Consider the following 23,458-nt stretch of genomic DNA (forward strand, 5'->3'; position numbering starts at 1 on the left):
GTTCCCCGCATTCCGCAGGGAGATCCACCCCTACGTGTCGTCGGGTGAGTTGCGCAGAAGGAAAAAAGAGAGGAAATAATTTGTGCTTCCATTCGATCAGATGAGCTGCGAGACTGAAATTCAGTGCCTCGCGTCATGCACGATGCAAGATGCTGGATGCATTGAACTGAATTAAACAGATAGGAGTTGAGTCATACTCAAGAAGAAGAAAAAAATGAATCATAAGTGGTTTAGAGCTTAGCTACACATTTCCTGTTTTCAAAAATTCAAAGTCGAGAAAGGTTATATTGAATGTAAAAATAGGCGTTGAATTTCATTTCTGATACTGAATTTCTAACCTCTTTTCCTCGGTTTGATTTTGATGCGACCTGGTTCCTTTCTATAAAACTCTGTCCTATTCGCTGCAACAGTAACAGATGATATTGAAAGTAAAAACTTTCCTAGAATACCACAACTTTCTTAAATTTCAATGAATTTTTTGAGTGCTTAAAGGTCATTGAGATGGATTTAACTTCACGCCATTTTCTCATTCCCAAAACATGGGTGTTATTCGTGCTCTCCTTCTTATCATTAAAGTTTGATTCTTTTTATAATGGTTTGGTTTTCTTATGATTCAATTACATTTAAGGTTGGCACAGAGAAATTATCAATTTTAAATTACATACAGAAAGCCGCTTTTATAGCGCAGCCTCGCGCTCTGCGACACCCAATCGCCATTGCCCCCTATCCTCCCAGAGATCATCAGGCAATCATCAATTTTAAATTACAAGCATTAATTCTATCACTGTTTACTTTAATAAATATATTTACTCGATTGAAGCTAATAACAGTTTTGCGGCTATGTTTTTAATCTCTCCTTATGAGTATTACATTTGTATGAGAATGCATGTGTGCACTTGACGACAAAAATTTGAAAAGAAAAAAAAAGGGGAAACTTTGGTTGTTTATCGAAAGTTTCTGATAATAACTGAAATGAGAAAATTAGTCGTGTCATTAATCTCTTTCTATGAAAAGTTTTTTTTTTTTTTTTTTTTTTTTTTTTTTTTTTTTTTTTTTTTTTTACTTCTCGTAAAAGATGAATGCAGAGACACGAAACTTATTTCCTGAAGCAGAAAACCATGTTTCTTTACAATATGCATATGTTCGTGTTATGTTTCCTTGTTTTGTGTTGAGAATGTTGGAGGAGTTGAAACTTAGTGTGCGTAACTAAAATATCACCGTTCGAATACTGGCAGCGAACGATGTTTGGAAAACACGAGACTTAAAATGAAGAGAAGACACTGACGAAAAAGAATTTTCTGTAAATTTGACACTTGTAAAATCATAAAATTTTTATCGGGGTGAGCAACTTCATTCTGAGGTTTTCTTCTATCCGACGGATCGGCAATATTCGTTGCTCCTCTGACGTAAGGGCGTATATCTAATTCTACGTGAGCCCCGCAAAACATGAAGCCTTTATGAAGAACAGGGCTCACGTGAAAATAGAGGTACGCCCTTAGGTCAAAAGAGCGACGTATTGTGAGATTGCTTTCCTTCGTTTGCAATGGTGCGTTATTCAAAAAACTTTCGCCATCACTGTTTCAGCTGTAGAATAAAAAAGTTATTTCATTAAAACTATACATGGATCTATTTTTTATGGACGCCAAACACTTCCATTCTCAGAATTCCCCATCCTACAACCCTTCATTCATTCATCCCATTCTAACCGTTCGCTTAACCCATATTTCCAGAATTCCCGAGGAGCTTCCGAAGCGGCGAAGCAAATATCGCGGGAGAAATTCCGCTTAAAGAGGATACAGGAGGGTAAAAGATTCATAGAAAGCGACCGCGGAGAAAGGGATGGAACTGAAATACACGCACACTGCCGTGATAAGGAAAAACGCCGTATGAACATCCGAGAGTTGCCAAATTTCCCTCAATAAAATGTTTATTTTTGAAGAAAGTTATGGATATTTTTCCTCGAAATTTTCCGGAACTTAAGGTGAAATCGCGGATAAAATTATCTGAAAAATTAGAGCGGAAATATTCGTAAGTTTTCGCAGGAAAGTCGTGTTTCATCGAAGGAAATTTGGCAACGCCGGAAGGTACATACGGCGTTTTCCCTCGGCACGGGAGCGCAGCACACGGAAGTGTGTCAGCCGGTTTAAAAAGGAGCGTTCCTCGCCAAGATCCAACGGGGGTCATTAATTATATTTTTCTTGTATCTTACACATATCTCCGTCCCGCACCATTCACGGCTCACGCCGCTTCCCGATGAAACTTGTATTTGGTCTGACCCGTGGCCGTAGTCATTAATCTCCATTAGATTCATTATTTTCACATTTATCAAAGAACATCATTTTTATGGATCGATCTCTCCATGTAGGCTCGTTAAAAGTTAAGTACCCATTCTCGTGGGAGATTATTATACTTTAAACACCTAGTGGCTTTTTGTGTGTTGACGTCCAGAGAATTTCCTCTCTTTTCGACTCTTTCAACGTGACCATATCGTAGAATACATTTTGACGTACCCCAAAATCGTTTGACGTGCATGAGGAGACTAGAGGATTAGAGGAAACTCCCGATTAGAGGAAAAATCAAGCAAATTTTCAGGTAGAAATGCCCAAGATTTCCCGGGTAAAAATTCAATTTGCGAGGGAAAATTTGGCAACATGGAAATGTAAATAGGTTCTTTTGTGGAGAGAAAGACGAAATGCTCCCTGCAATCTAGGTCCACCGGATCAGAACTACCAAAAATAAGCGGTAAAGTTAGCTCGATTCTTGTCCAATAAACAAAATACTCGTAGGCGCAGAAATCCTGATAAACCGGAGTGGTCTCTGAATTTAACCAATAGCGTATTCCTCGATCGGTTCCAAAGAGGGGTTCACGTAAAGTTTAAAATGGTATTCGAATCGGAGTGTCAAATTGGAGACGCACTGCAACCAGTAGCGCGGCGTGGATAATCGATTCTCGATATTTCTTCATTGAAGCCATGGTAAAGAATCGATTATTAAGGTGTTCGTTGCAAACACCCTGTTTCTCGATCCTTTTCCCTAAGTTTAAATGGTAGATCAATCGATATACCGCAAAGCACGCCACGCCACTGACTGCAACTTAAGAGCGCCGCGGCGGGCGAGGGCGACCAGCGTGACACGCGCATTGGCGCCTACAAACCTAACAGGGATACTTCAAGCATTGCGCAATGCGTGAAGTATCCCTGTTAGGTTTGTAGGCGCCGATGCGCGCGTCACGCTGGTCGCCCTCGCCCGCCGCGGCGCTCTGCATTCGCATCAGTGGCGTGGCGTGCTTTGCGATACATCGATCGATCTGTTATTTCAACCTAGGGAAAAGGGTCGATAAACAGAGTGTATGCAACGAACACCTTAATAATCGATTCTTTACCATGGCTTCAAATGAAGAAATATCGAGAATCGATCATACTCGCGACTGATTCGGATGCGGAAGTAGTCTGAACAACTGTGACTTTGGAGCCAGAGATTATCCGCGGCGACGTATCAAGGGGGAGGGGAGGGGAGGGGGAGGGGAGGGGTCGCAGGTCAAAGGCTTTTCATCTCTCTCCTCAATTCTTCGGCGAGCGCACGCCGCAAATTGGGAAAACACCCCGAAGCCCGGAGCAGGAAAACTCCGAGCGAGTAATCGAGGATTAGGGAGAGCTTCCAATCGAAAAAGCACCAATAGCTCCGAGTTGCAGACCAACTTTACACCGCACACACCGACGAGACGCTGACAGAGATTCCGACAAGTCCCCGGGGGGAGACACGCCGCTTAGCGAGGTCAAGTGCTTCCCAGAAATTCAAACTCCTCCACACGGGAGATTTGTTTACCAGGTCCCTTTAATCCCCGCCCGCCGATACTTAGTAAAATTGAGGATAAATATCCCCCGGAAGGAGGGGGAGCGCAAATAATTAAAGTGTCTTAACGGCGCGGATAACGGGGGTATTAATATCGGAGGAGGACGTTTTTATCGAGCCGGGAGCGGGGGGGTCTGAGCACCCGATTAATAATACTTTAAACACTCGAGTGGAATGGCACAATCAGGCCGGGGAAGGGAGGGGATGGGTTTTTTAGCCGGCAATCTCAACCCTCGAGGTCGGTAGTCGTGACCTTAGCCGGTGAGATGCGCAACCCACGCCTGCAATTTTGCCGCTATGCAATTAGCCGAGCTCGCATCCTGATGAGCGCGCCGATGACAGGCCGCAGGCGACGATGCCACTGATGCGCCAAGATTCTTGAATCCTTATCCGATGCTCTTGATCGATCGATTGAATTGCTGGGATAGGGATTTATCAATCCAGGTTATTCGATGACGATTCCTGCTGCTCCTTACGATTGAGCGTGCCCGTTTTACTCATCCCCTAAAATTGTGATACTACCCCAATTTGTTGGATGATATGAACATTTCAGATTAATTGTGATTAGAGTAACGCAACTTTTGAGTTAGTGGCCTAATTAATTGGGGTACTACCACAAATAATTGGAAAGGTCCATATCATTCAACAACATCGTGCTCTTTTCCCCGTGATTCTCTCTGCACAAGCCGATATCTTCATTGTGCGTGTCCACCGGCCTGCTCCTTGGAGCAAGACTTGCATCTGTGCTGGGAAATGTCCATCGAGCGTAACCGTGAAAAAAAAAAAAAAATTACAGAAAATTGAACACATGTTTTAAATGTCTCTTATATTTAAGGCACGGCCACGCACGTCGCTTCAAGGGCTCCTAAGTCCTTGGAAAAGGACTTTTCATGGCTTCATCGACCTATTGGACCGCGTTAAGCAGAGAGGAACCAAGCAACATCAGCTATTGACAAATTTAACTGAGCAATTGAATGTTTTACACAAAAACGGTTGTGCGGTTTTCTTTTCAAATTTTAGTGAATTTTCTGCATAATACGAAGAAGATTCCCTAAAGTTTTGAAAGGAAGCCGCATATACGTTCTCTTTAGAAAAAAAATAAGTTTCCCACTTAGATTCGGCAGTAGCTGATGTGGCTGGTTCCTTTCTGCTAAACGTGGTCCAATTTGTATCCATAAAATGCGTGAACCAAAAGAGAGACTATTGTTATGCGAGTTTCACTTTATATCTAAAACTACACAGCTTGAAGCCATTCGTTTTGAATATGCACCAAAAATCAAAAGCCAATTAAATTAATGACGCATCTTTCACAAACTCTTAAAGTGACTCTCAGGTTGGAGTAATAAGGAACGAGTCATAAACTGAGAGCTGGAATAGTTCAATAAATTCACCTGATGGTCGTAAATATGTCTATAGAAACCGCCGATAAACCGTCAATTACTTGTGATTGCATGGATGCGGCTGAACTACTGAACTCTATATCAAGTTGCATCGAGATTTTTTACTACTCCTTTCTGGAATTAATGTACACGATAGAATGGGCAGTGAATGATGCATTCACAATTTACCACTGTAATTATTAACCAGTAAGCAGGTTAGGCTCAAACTGAGTTTAACAGTTTTCTTTTTTCCTTCTTTTTTTTCAAATTTTTTTTTTTTGAAAATTAGAAAATGAAAGCTGACATCACCAGTTTTGGAGGCATGAACTCTTTTTTTTTTATTTTGCGATGTATACATATGTCGCAGGCAATTTGCAAATAGTTCACATTTTGTTTCGATTCACCTCAAAAATGCGAATGGACATAGTGAAATTTTTAAGGGTTATAGCCTTCAAAAGTACGATCTCGGCTTGGAGTGCCTTCATTTTTTGTGATACTCTACGCATTACCACAGAGTTAGTTCAGTTTCTCATCCGATCAAACTGAACTAATATCGCGGAGTTCACAAGTCACTACACGCTCCTGTGCCTACCCCTACATCCACCATGTTTTTACGTAGAGCAAAATGTCTATTCACACTACAGGCAACATAATCAGCACTAATCTTGTTCATTTATTAATGCATTTTATGTTTTTCTATATGTATTCACTGCTGGCTTGCAAATTGCCGGTGATTGGCGATTGCCTGTGACATGTATTCACAGTAAAAGTGTAGATAAAATCGAACGTAGAATATTAGGAATTATCCTGGTAGAGTTTGGCAACCGTAGCTTTTAGGCATGAGTCTGGGATATTACTAGCCGTCCATCATTGTTCTACCCTTGCTGCGTCCGATAAGACATTAAGGGTTTACAGGAATTAGGACGGTTTTAGCACAGAATACGTTATTGACCGGCGAGAGATCCCGCAGGAACTAATGATAAACCGACCTCGCTCCGATAAAATTTGGAGTCTGAGATATTTTGTCCGCAAAGGGACCTCGCTTCAAACTTCGACCACAGCAATCACTTCGTACTCATTAATGACCGAAAAGTCAAATATTCTCCCTACGGCATCCTTGAATAAATTGTTTACATTAACGTAGTAATCGAAACGTGCTTTTTATTTGTTTACTCTTACAACAAGAGAACAAATTTGATTCGCGGTAACTTTCATCGGATAACGTTTTCTTCCTGGGTCATGTACGATTTTGAATTACTTTAGCATACGTGAGGCTTGTGAGTATTTCTAACGACAAGAATTGGACGAATGCTAAAAAGAACTATGTCGCACGCCAAACCTATGCACATAGTTCTTTTTAGCATGAATACGTCCAATTTCGAGTTGCTGAATCTACAAATCGTCATTTTCCAGACGAAGAAACGTAACTATATCCCAAGGTTGTCAAATCGACTCAAAAAATTGCTTCTTTTTTACAAAATGTACCTACGGAATGTTTCTGATTTTTGCATAAGATTTTAGGAAAAATCAATGAAAGTTTCATTTGGAGATGCCCAAGTTGCTCATTATTAATATAAAATTTGCGAGGGGAAAGTCGGCAACATTGAAATGCAGTTTATTCTTTCGTAAGGGAAACGGCGAAATGTGGTAAGGTAGGTAACAGGGCCACGAGCCTTAATGTGGAAACTGAAATTGCTCAGTACAACGGAGAAGTTGATTTGGGGTCAGGAAAATCAACTTTCATTTTTAATCCAAGACGTTTCCTGATATTGGGTGAAACTTATGGGTTGGGTCAAAATTTCAAGCCATAAATTTCAATATCAATAATAGTGTAAGCTGTTACATAGAGCCTTTTTTTTAGGCTGAAAACCGTGTCGGCAAACTTGAACAGCGTTTTTCTCGAATTTTCCGTGTTTTCCCCACAAACTCTGGAAGGCTTCCATAGAGTCAATACTTGAAAATTTTGGGTGTTATTTGCGCTGAATGATGCAGAATCATCCCGTGGTATATTTATCTTTCGTTTATTTTTTTTTTCTCTCTGAGGCTTTTTTTATATTGACTTCATCACACATATCCGTATGGATTCGACGATGGTAAAGATCATCCTGTCCATGGCTTGATGAGCCCCGTGGGCCAATTTGTGGATAAATTTCCCATCGAACATGACTTCGCAACGTTGTTCCGAACACTTACGGCATGAGGGTTTCCAAGGAAGTGATTCCGGCGGAAGAAAAAAGAAAGTTTTATATTAACTTTTGTTGGGAAGCTTTATTTTAAGCTGTGACTTGAGTCTCTCTGTCATGACTCACATGTGTTGACGACGTTATTCTGTGAAAGTAGGTTACGAGCATAGGGTTCGGTTCCAGATTTATGAGCCGATGGAATGCGGGGAGGATTCGGAAAAATATCCGAGCATGTTCGCGGACGGCCTCGTTTCTTCATTCAAGGAAACAGTGGCGTGGCGTGAAGGATCGATTATCGATATCTCGCCATTTGAAGCTATGGTAAAGAATCGATTACTAAGGTGTTCGCTGCGAACACCCTGATAATCGACTTTTTTTCGTAGGTTTGAGTGGCGTATCAATCGATAGATCGCAAAGCACGCTACGCCACTGCAAGGAAACAGGCTCAACAAAGCGGAGCTTCCTAAAATTCAGATCAAGGGCCGTGTTCATGGTCCTTCCTTAAAATCTCCTTTCCTTGGAAAATCCGCATACGATTTACACTGTGATTAAAGAAGGTACAGGGAGGTTCATAATATATCACCGATAGAAGGACGATTTCAACGAATCTAGAGGAAAATCTAAGGAAGAATTCGGAAATGATTAATTGCTTGGAATCGCACATTGCTTCTACTCTGAAAAAGTAAAAATAATGGAAGAGAAACTGCTGTATTTTTAGGGGGGAAAATCTTACGATGGGTTTGGGGCCATATATCGCGATTTGCGACGTAGTAGACAACCTGTCACAGGTACTCTATTTTTTAAATGGAAAACTCCTCAACGTCAGATCTTGAAACATTATGTATTTTTCCGTCTCTATGCTGAGAAAAACTCTATGAAACTTTCAAGAAATGATATTGATTTGTTCTCCTTTAAAGAAATAAAATGGGAGCAGATATTTTTAAACACTGCGAACGATATACGTGTTCTAAATAGTTTCACCGTCGATATCTTGAAATATTCTAAACCTGCAAATATTTTGCTTAGGTACATTCAATTTTTGGAAAAGACAAATTATTTCAAGGATACACATCAAGAGTTATACTGTTGAATTTTCCTCAAACTTAGTTGAAATCGTTTTTCTTTGGAGCTATATTATGGCTCCTTAAACCTCCCGCAATCGGTTAGTAGACCACATGGGGCCTACTTAAGAGAAGAAGCTGCGTCAGGAACGCCTATGACTGCGGCCCTAAAACTAAAATGAGTTTGCTACCCACAAAATATGCCGTTTTTTTTGTTTTTTTTTTGTCTTACTCATTGTGGTGTCAAAAATGAGTTCGCTCATTCCCCAATCCATCAGAGTCTGGAACCCGCCCCACTGCGAGGCACGAGAAAAAGCGGGAAAAGAGAGATAGAAGAGATGAGTTTATAGAACCGGGGCAAATCTCTCGAATGGTAAACATAACGATAACGAAAACTGGTGAGAGTGCAATTTCACCCCAGTAAATTTTACTCAGCATTATTTTATGTTCTCTTGTGCACAGCGTACCCTTCAGGAAATATTTATAATATTAGACTTTTTTTCAGCAAGTTTAAGTGTCAGGTTTTATCAAAAATGCCTCAAAAATGAAATTGAAGAGAGGAGAAGCCAAAAAATAAATGAAAGAGAAAGGGAGCGATGATCCATGCCCCGGTAAAGTGACAATTTCTGAGACCATCAAATCTAATCACCTTGCGGGCCGATTATTGAAACTGATAGACAAAGCTATAGACAAAGACGACAAAAGGGATTTGGAGGGATCCTATTGGTGGAAGTGGGTGACGGCAATGGACAGAGGAGGTAGGTAATTGACTAAAACTAACGGCAACCTACCAAAGACCCGACAGTTAGTCCATCATTTTCTCCCTTAGTCTATGAGAACCAACCACGCCAACCAATAAGATCGCTCTGTACTCCCGATGTCTTCTTTGTCTATCGTTTTCTCTATGAGTTTCAATAATCAGCCCGCTGGCTGGTATTCGAACCTGCCGAAAACTCTGGGTCAGTAAGTAGTTAGTTGCGCTAACCACGGGGTCAGCCCAGGTCGGCTTCGTATTAGTTAACGGTGGGTTTGACCCTTGGCGATTTATTTTAAAGCTTATATAAATAGACTGATTTATAACTAACTGCGTGACAGGATCTCAGTCAACCTAATGTTTTCGAACAAACAAAAGACCAAACTTTTCCAACTCAGAAGTGTCAACGCATGTAACTATACGAGAGACCTTTTCTCTTTACACACTTGCTTACCGTCATTCATAACAAAGCCTCTTCAACCATAAAGTTACAATTCTAACGTGCTGACACACGACATGGCTTTATGATACTTTTATGAATGACATTATGAAACTCCATGCGCGTGTTATATTTTTTCTTGCCTAATCCTGTCTACATAAAATCAAATGCATTCCTTATAAAGATTGCTCTCAGTAGCCAAATATTTTGAATTTTGATTATAAATCAAGTAAAATGGATCTAGAAGCCCTATTCTTATTAACAAAATTTTCATTCATTGCGTTTCTATACAGCATTTTCTCGGATTAGATATTGCATCGTTAAATGTGAAATCCAAAAGCGAAGTTATTAGCGCGAAGCAACGAGAAATTACATGAGTAAAGCGCGCACCGTAGTTTACACGCAATGTGTGAAGTATCCTTGCAGTCTCGCAGGAGTTAACATGCGTTATCCTGCGGTCACTCTGTGATTGTCACTGGAAAAACACCACCATTCTTTCTCAATGCATGTGCTTTTCGTTTTCCCATGTGCATCAGAGTTCTTCACTGATTTAGTATACATAACATCTGTTACCAATCCCACATTTCTGCACATAAGTGTTTGTTCAAAACCTCCAAATAGAGAATTTGCAGGTGTCTGAAATTTGATGAATTTCGTTTTTAAGTAGAAACTGCTGAGTCTGAACACGAGGATATTCTTGGTTCATGAATTGAACAATTATTGGAGAAGATAGGACAAAATGATCTGGTCTGCTAAAATACTTGTGTGTGGGAAATGCCGCCAGACGATGTCACTAGGCGGTGCATTTTCTCACTTTTAAATCTATTTTTATACTGTTTCCCATTTCAGAAAAAAATTACAAAAATACTGCGAAATCAGCTCTTTAAGCACTTGCAGGTGAAGCAATAAAAAATTTGCATGCAAATTCTCCATTAGATACACTGGAAAAAAACACATTGGATCTGGAATCCAGACTCTTAAAAACATCGACAAGAAAAAGTACTCTTGATTCAATCAGAATCTAGCTTTAATTAAGAACCAAGCCTCTTCATTTAAGCGGATTTCGTTTTGATTCAAGCAAAAATCCGATTGAATCAAGAGTATTTTTTCTTGTCAATGTTTTCAAGAGTCTGGACTCTAGATCCAATGTGTTTTTTTTCCAGTGTACAACTGGTTTCCTTCATGCTGTCAAATTGAGGGTCAATTACTCACCATGTGCGCGAAGAATTGCTAACTAGGTAAGAGCCAGACTTCCGAACGTAAGTTTTATCCAGCATTCGATTCACATCCGATTTCATACTTTTCACTTTCACTTCGTTTTGAAAACCTCAAGAACACGCACTCCGCGGGTATTACTCGAGACTCGAGAGTTGCACCAGAAATCACGCACAGCACTTTGCGGTCTGGACGTAAGAGGGTTTAGTGTTGCTTCTTCGATTCCGAGTGGATGAGACCACGCACAGGAACAAGGGACCTGGAAACAGAAATGTTTAGGCTCTCTCAGGCATTGACGTTGCAAAATTAAGCACATTTCCCCCAAGGGTTACGGAACGGAATGAGCAAACCAGCCGATTTAGGCAGGAAAACTGGCAACGTGCGCCGAAAAAGAGCTTTGGATTACGGCCCCGCCGTCCCTTGTTAGGGGGATCCTCTCAGGATAAAAGCCTTTTACCTTTTTTCTCTTCTCTGTTTGGACAACTGCCAAGCTCAAACAATCTTTAAACGATGAAGGGATTTATATGGTGGCTAATTTTGACGCACTAAATCATTATAGAGGGGGCTGCTGGTTCTTCTGTGAGAGTGGGGTAGAGAAATTTAATTTTTTAAGGGGTCAAAACGAAATATTTTTAGAATCGCTAAATGATTCATGAACGCACGTTCTCTTATGTGAAAGCTAGAAAGAAAATTACCGTTTAGTGTGAATACATTCGTGAGAATGGTAATCTTATGCTTGTTTTAATTATGATAATGGGCGCTCGTCTCAAATTACTTAAAAATTCCGGTTTGCTTGACTTTTTAATAAAAAATCGTTCTTCCAAGGAAATGATACGTCGCTAGTTTCTTCATTTGTCTAATTTGTGTTTCATTTCTTTCTTGTCATTGGGATTAGACAAATAAACAATCTAAACAAAGTCGTGAATATTAAAATGTTGATTCCGTGAACATTATCTATTAAAATGTTCAGCCAAGTCTCTCCATCGTGTTTCGGCGCTGAAATAACAGCGATCTACGGCTCTTTTTGCCCATTCCTGGATCCAGCAAATTGGCAACATCGTCTCTTCTCCATTTAAACCTATGGAAATGTATCGATTCCTAGAAGGACAAAGTGCCCCGCCAAGAATCGATTATTTAGCATAAGTTTAAATGGAGGAAATGTTGCCAAATTGCTGGATCCGCCTCTGTTTTTGTCCCTTTTGTTTAATTTCCATTTGAATGAAGTTGCTTTTTATGTATCCCTTTTAAAAACAATCCCACTGAAACATGACGGAGAAGTACCGCTCATAAAAGGGATAAGAATCGGTCGAGATTTTGAAAAAATCCGCTACAGGAGGCGAGCCGATTCACCGATAGAGAGCTTTTTCTTTGTGAGCATTCCTCAGCCGTTGCGTATTTCCGAGTGAATGAGGTTGGCCGATACAGGTATTTTTCTCTCGTCAAAACTGCAGGCAGCCGAGAGTTGAGAGATTGTCTGCTCACAAGTTGAACCCACCGTTCAAGAAGTGAGCCTCGAGGGAAAGGTACGTTGGATTCTCTCCGCATACACCACCTATAGCGTGATGAAATAGCTCGGGGAAAGGCTGAAAACCTCCTCCACCCTGGGGATGCCACGTCCAACCGAAATTCCATTCGCTCGCTCGAAATAGCCGAAAAAATTGACGACCATATGGCAACCCCGCCGCGACTTCGTTTCTATTATCTCTTCATGTATTTCACGGAATGGCTAAACTTATGAATGAGAACTTCTTGAATCGATCCGCACTTCCCGAGCCGTGAGTCCCGGCCACGAACGGAAAACGTTTCAAGCCACTGACTGTCAGACAACAGCATTTATATTTTTTTCAGCTTAACCTCTATTTTTCTGCAGCTCGTCCGACAGCCCGATAAATTATAGGTGCCGCATAGCAGCGTTTAATTTATGGCCAGACGTAAATCTTTCGCGGAAAATACGTTACGTTTTGACCGCGAGGGGGACCCGTCGCTTTGAAGTCCTTTCGATGCTCCGCGAGCGCTCGGGAAGTATTCCGGAGGATCCGAGTGACGGAAGTTCCGATGGACGGAAACGTGAGGCAGTATTCAAAAGGGCACCTTAAACAGCTCTTTTCTTTACGAAAAGAGCTATAGTTAACATATAGTTAACGTATAGTTAACGTATAGTAACGTATAGTTACAGTTTCTGTATAGTTAACGTAGAAATAAGGAGCATTTGAGGACGTCTTTAACGCATAGCGATATTGAAAACAATTTTTACGAAGTATGAGCGAAATTCAATGGTTTATCTTCAGGGTTGACTTTAACGGACTTAAGCGGATTACAATAATTTGTCGCCGCCAAAATGCATTGACGAAGCAACTATTGCAGGTTTAGTATATATTTGATGATAAGTCCCTACACTGATAAAAATGTGTGTGTTCTTGTGTTACTTTTGGTTAATATAGAAAGTGAAATACAAACCAACATACATTTTGTGTTGATTTTGGTACAGTTTGAGGTGAATTTAGCGCAGGAAAAATGGAAAGACTGTGAAAATCCATTCCTGAAATTGCGACGTTGGTATTTACGTTTTTTTTAAAAATTTTTCAAGGATACTAGCTGGCATTTTCTCTTGAAATTTTCAATCGCAGATTAGGGTTATTTTGTGTTCTACTTCCCGTGCTAACCAAACTTTTGCGTTGAAATTTCTCACGTTGCACCTTCCAGACCTTCCTAAATTTTTGCCTAAATCATTGAATATTTATCATTTTCATATATTTTTCCAAAATTAAACTGCGGAATTTCACTCAAAAAGAAAATGAGATGAATTGCAGTTTTTCTATGATGCTACGTTAAAATGTGATGTGTGAAAGTCTCCTTGATCACAATGCAAATCATTTACGATCTCCCCCAGGTAAGGAGCTGTACATAAGAATGACAGTGAATACGGCAGTCGATTTCCATGAATTGTTTCTTTTCATTTGAATGTGTACGTAACATGACGTCTATTCAAGCAGAAGGAGTAAACACGGGTTACCTTATTTTTTTTAACCGAACCGTAACGCTGAAAAATTGAAGAAGAACCGATAAATCATCCGTCGACCGTCATTCAGATATTAGAGGGTTTGTGAGGGATGAAGTTAAAGTTCAAATTTTATTAGCGTGTAATCCATCCCTCGTAAAGCCATAGAGCTTCTGAAGAGGTACTATGCCCATTATCTGAAGCTTTATACTATTCCGATATTTATATACAATTTGGTTGCTCTGTCGACAATAATTCAAATCTGTAGAAATTTCCTTTACTCAAGTCTCATAATTTCGTTTCATGTGAAGAACTCTTGATTCATTGAAATTCAAGTTCTGCTATACTGGGAAGTTAAGCATTCTGAGGATGAGGATGTGGACGCAGCGATAAAAATGTCTTATGAATAGGGATTCACCCGAGAGATCGGGGGAAAAAATCTTGGGAGGAATATAAGGAAAAATATAAGGAAGTCCCGCATATTTACATCAAAATTTTATGAGGCAGAACTCTGACCGAACAGCCCTGACCGCGTATTCATAGAGATCCTGTATGCAAACCCAATAGGCATTCATCCTAACACATTGTATTATACAGGCACTGAAAAGCGAAAATTTAAATTCTTCTTTTTCTACGAAGGATTATAGGCATAGCCCAGTTTAACGTGCCGACCACTTAAAATCATCAATAAATAAGAAAGACTCGCGTCAAATTAATAAAACCAAAACAGGGATGAAATATACAATCATTCTCATGAGAAGAGAATCATGCCTTATGCCAGCTTTGAGCGGCCGTCTGGATAATTAATAAAATTTCAATTAAGTATAGTAAATAGAATTTTTTAGGGGGAGTTTTTTGGGATTGGGCCGGGGTGGCTATCGCCACCTAGCACTGTTCCATGTCCTCGGCTCTTGCACCTTAGCGCAAATTTCGACGAAACGATTTTAATTGAATTGAAAACGTAGAGAATTGGTTTTGGACAGAAATATTCGAGATTTTTAATAACTACGGAACTCACGAATCTTTCCAAGAACACAACCGCTAATTCTTTGCAATTAGGTGCTTGTGATGTTAGCGCCTTGATGAAACTATTCCTGCTTAAGGGATGCGTGTGTTGCATAAAGCATGAAATGAAGCCGCTTTGACTGTTTTCGTTATCTTAGCTATATGCGCGAAGTATTTTTGCGCCGTTAATTGTCAGGAGATTTCTCCTTATACTTTACTATCTATGATTTGATTATATCTATAAATTGTGGTAGTAGAGGCCGCAATCCAGAGAATGTCAACTTCCACAGGGTAATGTAAGTTTATTGCAACTACACATGCCCTTAAAAAAGGCGGTTGGCAGTGTTCCAATCGTATTCTGTAAGCTAACAAAGTAATTTAACAATAATTGCAAGCTGATTATTGAAATGCGATAGGCGAGGCTGTAAAGAAAGAAGACGACAAGGAAATGGAGCGATCTTATTGGTGGAGGAGGGCGGTTGCAATGCACAAATGAGGTAACTGACTGAGGTAAAAAATAATCTAACAAACGGCAAAAACCAACAAGATACCTTGTAGTTAGTCCATCATTTTCACTCTTAGTGTCCAAGAGCCACCCGTGTCAACCAATAGGATCGATCTATTTCCCTTTCGTATTATTTGTTGTCTATCAGCCCGCTTAATGATTTTGGAAAACTACGTTACTGGCACACCGTTGGGCAAGAACAACAATCCTCAGTGTCATGCAGCTGTTCTATAGAGTTCAAAATATTCTTATCGTTCTTAAACCAAGATTCTCTCACAGTCAGGGTTAATTTGTGTTGTTCTCCTTGTTTTGTTTGTATATTTGTTTAATTTTTTATCGACAAACTTAAAGTTTTAGTTAGAATACAGCAGTAGCTAACACGAAGGACCCGCCGGGAACGAAAGAGACAGGGAAGCGTTAAAAATTAATATGAATTTCACGCATTCAAATCTAAAGAAACTATATTTATTCTAACGTGAGCCCTAGGATTCATAGGAATACCTGCATGGCAAGGCTCATGTCACTATGGGTGTAGTTCCTTTTGGTTTGAATGCGTCCAAATAGCTTCGAGCGAAAGAAGAGAATGGAATCAAAAGGAAGGCGCGAAGATAAACAATGGCAGCATGGCGAACGTGTGCATGAGGAGGGCTTAGTTGAAGCGACACCCCGGAAGAACTGCAGGAAAAAAATTCCAACTACGCAAAAGCTGGAGAAGAATGGACTCATTAAATACTGACAAAGGTGACAGCGGTTACATGCAGATCACCCGTTCTCCGTTCTCCGGAGCGCCCGAGTATTTTATTCGGGTTGAAAAAATTAAAAGTAAGCTTTTGTTTTATCCACAGCATAACAATGTAATTGAATACCTTCGGGGTTAATCTGCGGGTTTTTAGATTAAACTTGCGGAAATAAAGCCCTGGAGATATGAATTGAAAATACAACTCATTTTCTCACATCAGAGAACCTTGTATCGTTATCTTTGAGCAAGATCATAAATTTTCGTAAAAATCATAAAAGATCATAAAAATGGAGCCTCATTTATTACTAATCATGTATCAGTGGATTTTTACAGAGAAATATTATTTAAGTGAAGAACTGTGAGTGAAATAGTTTGAAGACGAGTGCTTTTGAGTAATTAATGTTAAAGTAGGATTGCTGGCCTCAAATACGTCACCTAAAGGTATTGTACCTAAATATACTCGAGAACCTTGAGATTGAGAGTGAATGAGAATAGTGGTGAAAGTATATTACCTCCTCATTAACTTTTTCTTGTCTTATTGAGCGCATTCGGCTATGGGGCCTATGCATGGGTGAGCGTTTGCGTTAAAAGAATATTTACAACAGAATTTATGATAATTACCTTCATTACAAACACATGTGCTAATCTCTTATACACGTTTTGTCCTAAGATGAGGAATAATTCAGATAGAGGGTATTGTCGCTTGTTCCATTTCGTATGAAGCGTGTATTGATGAATAATTTGAATATGTAATACACTCATTTTACTATGTAGTTTTTTAGTTTTTGTACAGAAAAATCAATAAGAAAAAAAAGAAATATATGCAAAAATTAAATTTATAGGTGGAGAGGAGAGGTACAAGAATATTTGCCTTAAACTTATACCGAAAATAGAGGGAGCAACAGCGAAGATCACACAGCCCTTCTTGGGTTTTTTAAAGTGACGGAAGGGTCAATTTGACGAAGAAAATCTCGCGCCCAACGAATGAACGATAACAGTCTTTCTTTAAAAAAAAAAAAAAAAAAAAAAAAAAAAAAAAAAAAAACCTGTCTTTTCCTCGGCTGGAAAAACAGCAAAACGCCACCTTGTAACGTGTGAGAGACGTGGGTGAAGGTTCCGTTTCCAGGCGGATTCCCGGTAGAAAAAATCGCTTCTTTGTCGAGACCTTTTTCACTGTGTGTGAATGTGTGGGAACAGGTGGAGAGGAGAGGTACAAGAATCTTTGCCTTAAAATTATACCGATAATAGAGGGAGCAACAGCGAAGATCACACGGCCCTTTTTGGGGTTTTTAAAGTGACGGAAGGGTCAATTTGACGGAGAAAATCTCGCGCCCAACGAATAAGTGATAACAATCTTCCTTTTTTTTAAAAAAAAAAACTGTCTTCGGCTGAAAAAACAGCAAAACGCCACCTTGTAACGTATGAGAGACATGGGTGAAGGCTCCCTTCCAGGCAGATTCCCCGTAGAAAAAATTGCCTCTGTGTCGAGACCTTTTTCACCGTGTGTAAGTGCGTGGGAACAGGAGGAGAGGAGAGGTATAAGAATCTTTGCCTTAAAATTTCATCGATAATAGGGAGCAAGAGTGAAGATCACACGACCCTTTTTGGGTTTTTTAAAGTGACGGAAGGGGTCAATTTGACGAAGAAAATCGCGCGCCCAGCAAATAAGCGATAACATTTTTTCTTTTTTTATTAAAAAAAAAACAAAAAAAATGGTCGTCTCTTCGGCTGAAAAAAACAGCAAAACGCCACCTTGTATAACATGTAAGAGACATGGGTGAAGGTTCCATTTCCAGGCGGATTCCCCGTAGAAAAAATTGCCCCTGTGTCGAGACCTTTTTCACCGTGTGTAAGTGCGTGGGAACGGGGGAGAGGAGAGGGAGAGGGGGGACTTAACGAGGCGAAGGGGGCTTAATGAAGGAAATTCACCGACGGTGTTAGGGGGCGTGGCGGGGCGGGGGCTTTACCTTCGTCATTTTGAAACGACGCCGGGGCCCAGGTCGACACTTAACCGTGAGTCAAGGAGGCTTTACCTCTTAATTTGTCCCGAAAACTTTTGATTGAAACTCCTTCACCGACAAAATCAAATTTGTATTAAGGAGGCGCTGAAAAAACCGCTTCGCTCGCGGCTCGCGCCCATTCTCGGCGCCCTCTCGCATTTTCCACTGACTAAGAGGAATCGTGAAAATTCTGTCGAGTCAGTCGCTCTTGGGATTCTTAATTCTGTCGCCGAAAGTCGGGCTAAATGAGATGAAGAGCCTTGTCCCCTCCCTCTTACAACTCTGTCCTTGCCTCTGTAAACTTACCAGCATGCGCTCTGACAAAAATTTTGGACGATTTCACCAGAATCAGCCTATGAAAACGAACCACCAGCGGGCTGATTGCTAAAATTCACACTCGTAGAGAAAGCAATTCAAAGGAGATCAAGTAGACAGGGAGCAATCTCATTCACTGATAAAATTATTTGTGTTCTTGTGTTACTTTTGGATAATTTAGGATATGAAACACAAACCAACACAAAATATATGTTGATTTTGGTAAAGTTTGCGTTGAATTTAACGCAGATGGTAATGAAGAGTAAGGTGCTCAATCCCCCAAGATTTGTGGTTTGAAAGAGAGCAGTGGAGGTTAGGAGTCGTAGAGCGCGAGGGAGTGCTGTAAAGCGATTTATATGTACCTATGTATGTAGGTAATGAAGAGACTAGGAAAATGCATCGCAACGTTGGTATTCACCAGTCGTTTTTTATTGAATTTCCTCAAGAAAACTAGCAGGCATTTTCTCTTGAAATTGTCAACCGAGAACTAGGGTTATTTTGTATTTTCCCTCCCGTATTAACCAAACTTTTGTGTTCAAATTTCTCTCTGTGTTGGTGGGGGCTGGAGGTTGCGATGGTCAAATGAGGTAAGGAATACAATGACTCACGGTAACCGATATCACAATATCACGATAAATCTGATCTTAGTCTTCAAGTGACTGCGCACATGCCATTTGAGGGATGTGGAATGGGGTACAGTTATTCGTAATACTAGGGGGCTATGCCCCCTGGCCGCTACGCGGCCCAACCCCCAGAGAGCGCGAAACGCTCCCTTAGGCCCGTTTCGACCAAAGAACGACCAAAAAAAATGAAAATATTTTCATACGCGACTCTCATGTGTCCAATCTCTCTCAAGCCGGGAGCGACTGCACCAATAAGAATCGAATAAAAAAATCGGCAATTTCACGCCAACACTTAACAGAAACGGAACGAACGGAACAGCGCGTTTAATTGTAACTAATCAAGAACGTTTTTCATTTCATCCTTTATTTGTGTCAGATGCTGTTTTGATGACTTAAGGTTTTGACGGTGAAACTGCCAAACCACGTACCTATCTTGGTTGCGGCGTTTAGAAATCTCCAGGAAGTCTGCTTCGTAGCAAACCAAGATGCAGGGTTTGTTAGTTTCACTGTCGATTTGCAATTTTAGTTTTATCAATATCATGGTACTGTTCTTGCAATTTTGTGATGATTTGAAGATGGTGGACTGAGTAAATTGTCAAAACAGCGTCTGACACAAATAAAGGATAAAATGAAAAACGTTCTTGATTATTTCTCCAAGGCTCACATCATTGTGAAATTGCAAGATTGTAAGACTGACGCTGTAATTTCAGCAACGTTATGCTGGGAGTGAACTTCCCTGCAGGAAAGCGGAAATAAGGGCGGCTGGGGGAAATAATTGTTCTTGATTCAATACATCGAATGCTACTTAGCACCAGATGTTCCATATTCTTTTAGATAAGCGAGTCAAACAAAAAGGTTGAGCAAAAACAGAGAGGAAACTTGGATGGAAACGAGAGCCTTGGTTGAAACTTTTAATTGAATACTGCAGGACTTCACTCCTTTCTCATGAGGTTATGATGGAGATCGCGAGATGAATACATCGCCTGCACATTTGGACCGCGTTAAGCAGAAAGGAACCAAGCCATATTAGTTATTGCCAAATTTAAGTTGGCAATCTACTTTTTTACACGAAGACGGTTGTGCGGATTATTGTGCAAATTTCAGTGAATTTTCTGCATAGTACGAAACCAAATCCTTAAATTTTCAAAATAATCCGTAGAAACGTTCTCTTGTAAGAAATTAAACTGTCCAGTTTAAATTTGGCAATACCTGATGCGGCATGGTTCCTTTCTGCTTAAGGCGGTCAATTTTATGCGTCATTATATGGGAATTCCGTCTACGATGCGCAAATTAAAGCTGAATGAAGAGTTTGGAGCTTCCATATTTAAACTTTAAACTGAAAGAAAAAGAGAAAATATCTGAGCGAGATTGTCCAACACAAATGAGCAGCCAGAAAATTGACGTTTCAAACAAAAAGGAAATCGATTGACCTTTAATCCCGGTTTTAATTCAGGTAAAGATGTTATACCAGGCGAGAGAAAACTGTGTTTCATTAAGATTCAAATTTTCCGTTTCGATTTAACTTCAAAATTTGGGAGAGAACTGCAAGAAATTCTCGGCATACCTAATTTCTTTCTTGAACAACCAAAAAATCCTCAATATTTGTGGAAAATATTTATTTCGGTCATCCCTCAAAAGTGAGACGTCTGGAAAATTTGTATGCAGCGCATCCTGATGAATTTTCTCGGAGGGAGGAAAACATGGGTCTAAATATCATGACTATTCCATATTCACAATCTTGAGGGAAATTAAAAAAGCGTAAGAAACGAGTAGGTTCTGAATTAATGATTGACTTTTTAGCGGCCTAAAGAGCCAGCGCTACTTTTTCAACGATTACTCACGAAAGTTTGACATGACTGATTCTAGCCCGCATGCATTACAACATGGTACAACCATAGACAGACAATCAGTTGCATCACAAATCTTTATTAAGGGATGGCAAGGGGAAAGACAATGGTTGACAAAAACTATCCAAGACAATTCCAAATCAATCAATTTCAACAGAAATTATGAAAACGTAAAAAAACGCGTATTTTCTAAGCTAAACTTTGGATTTTAAACGATTTGAATCGAGGAGAAAGCGTCAATTTTTCAACGAGTCACTTAAAAATTTCATCACGGCTGATTCTAGTCTGTTTGCCTTACAACTTAGCAAAATCGAAAGCTTGTTATCGGTTAATCAAAAACTCTGTGTCAGAGGGGGAGGGAGAGGGTAATGGATCCTGTAATTTACAATTGATGAAATGTAAAATCGTAAAAAAAACCCACAAGTTCTCGACTAAAATTGGCTCAATCTTTCAAATTCAATATTAGTTAAATAATAACACCAATATACAATTTTAGGATCGATTATTAAAAGCTTGATGAAAAAAGGTGCCTGATAAAAGGATCAAATTGTAAATTTAAACGGTTTGAAAAAAGAGCGCCACTTTTTCAGGAAATCACTTGAAAATTTGACCATTACTGATTCTAGCACACCGCAGGGATTCCAAAAAGTGGGCAATCAGTCGCGGCAAGAACCCTCCATTGAGAGAGAGGGGGGAGGCAAATGGTCAAGAAAGAAAAAAAAATGATCCTGTATTATGTAATACCTTTAAAAGTTATGCAATCGATATAATTGTTTTTCTTTTTTCATAGTTTGCCGTGGTGGACCCACCGTTCGCAACAGGGGGGGGGGGGGGGGGGCGCCGCCGAGTGCCGCCCGCCAAAACTCACAACGTACGGGGGCGGAGGGGGTAGCGGACACAAATCGCGGCTCGCGACGACTACGGCGTTTGCGGCGCGTTACGTACTCGCGTCAACCCGCGCGAAGCTCGCGTCAACTTGTCGAGCGGGAACTTGGAAACAGCGCGCCCCAGCGCCCTCGCTCGGCTCTTTCCGCTCCACTCCGGGCGCCCCCCTCGCGCCCCCGCCGCCCCGAGACGAGGGGGGCTGTGGGGTTCCGCTCCCATTCATGCCTCGACTCGACGAGCCCTCGTGGAATTTCGTCGCGGGGCCATGCCATGCCAGCCTGACCTTGCTCCTTTGACCGTCAGGAGCCCCTTGTTTCTCGCTGGTTTATTGGACGGCCTTTACGCCCCCCCCTCCTCGGTGCAAGCCCCTATCGCCTCGGCTTGTTTACTGCACTTTCAGGTTCCCCCTTGCCGATCCACCCACCCAGTGGATCTAAGAGTTTTCCATTAATTCTGGTCACGTCTGTGCAGGTATCCGCGTTTTTGGTGTCCGTTCCGTACGATTTCCATTGGAAAAGAGCACGGACAAATTTATAAAAGGTAGAGATATGAAATATTAAATTAATTAAATCAGAAAGAGCTAGGAGGCGCGAAAATCCTATTTACAAAAGCTCTTAATATCATACGTAGAATAAGACGCTTGATTGAGTTCCTCCTGGGAGGAGACGAGGGGGAGATCCAGTTAAAGGGTGGCGACGGGGGGTTTTAGAGGAAATGAAGGAGTGCGAGCTCCCTGAGGAGATGTAGGGTGCAGGGCACTGTGGCGATTAGATGTCGCAAATTGCCAGAGAGCGCTGTAAAAACGGCTCGTATGTATGTATGGATAGTTGGTAAATTCGTTCATGTGGAAACGCCCTAACAAAACAACACATGAATGGGGATCTGCTCGAAGAAATTATTCAAGTTTCAACAATATATCAGCTAGAGCACTGAATATGGATAGAGAATTGTTCAAGGTTTAGCAACTCGTACCCGTAGAAAAAAGAATCGTTACTCTCACACAGTTTTTATTGGATTCCATGTCCCCAAGGCCGGATTGAGGGGTGGCCATATGGGCCGTGGCCCATGGCGGCAAATTTAGGGGGCGGCAAATTTTGCAATTTTTTTAAATGTAGGTATAAAAAAAATCGGATTCAGAAAAATAATTATCAATGAGAAAAGGGGACAAAATCTCTCTTTCCTGAGAGTATAGTAAATTCTAATTTTGTCGTTTTTCGGTGATGCAAGAGACAGCATATTTAATTACTCGAGTTAGGAGAGGAACTGAACACGCAACTTGGCCTGGAGCTTAGCGCTGAGAGGAATGATGACGAGGACTTGAGATGAAAAGGACAAGCCCTCGTCGTGGCGGTCGGCATGTAACACATATTAGCGCCTACAAGACTGCATGAATACTTCACCTATTGCGCCAAACACAGTGCGGTCAGGAGCGGTTGGCGTAAAACGCATAGCGCCTACAAGACTGCAGGAATACTTCACGCTTTGCGCCAAACACAGTGCGATCAGAGCGGTGCAGCGGCGGAAGTTAAAATTATTATAACACATTTATGTTTATTCTTTCATAATTTTTTGGTTCATTTCTTATTAATGGAGGACCTTGTCCACACAGAGATAGGTTTACGGAAATTAACTTTCGCGCAAAGTTCCGTGAAATTTTG

At 40.7% G+C, this 23,458-nt stretch overlaps 1 protein-coding gene across 3 annotated transcripts in view; it reads right to left on the reverse strand.

The window, feature by feature from the left end:
- Positions 1-21,887, reverse strand: part of Syt7 (Synaptotagmin 7) — a 443,527-nt gene extending 421,640 nt beyond the window's left edge. The window contains exons 1-2 of one of the 3 annotated variants that reach the window (XM_072303871.1): positions 21,660-21,887; positions 10,881-11,142 (exon numbers count right to left, since the gene is read on the reverse strand). The gene's annotated coding sequence lies outside the window, so the exon portion shown is untranslated. Of the gene's footprint in view, positions 1-10,880; positions 11,143-12,378; positions 12,394-21,659 lie in introns of those variants that run through there. The other 2 variants (XM_072303865.1, XM_072303867.1) reach the window with 2 other exon arrangements.
- Positions 21,888-23,458: the final 1,571 nt, after the last annotated feature.

The sequence above is a fragment of the Bemisia tabaci genome, chromosome 1 (genome assembly GCF_918797505.1).
Source record: "Bemisia tabaci chromosome 1, PGI_BMITA_v3".
In the NCBI taxonomy this organism is placed as follows: Eukaryota; Metazoa; Arthropoda; class Insecta; order Hemiptera; family Aleyrodidae; genus Bemisia; species Bemisia tabaci.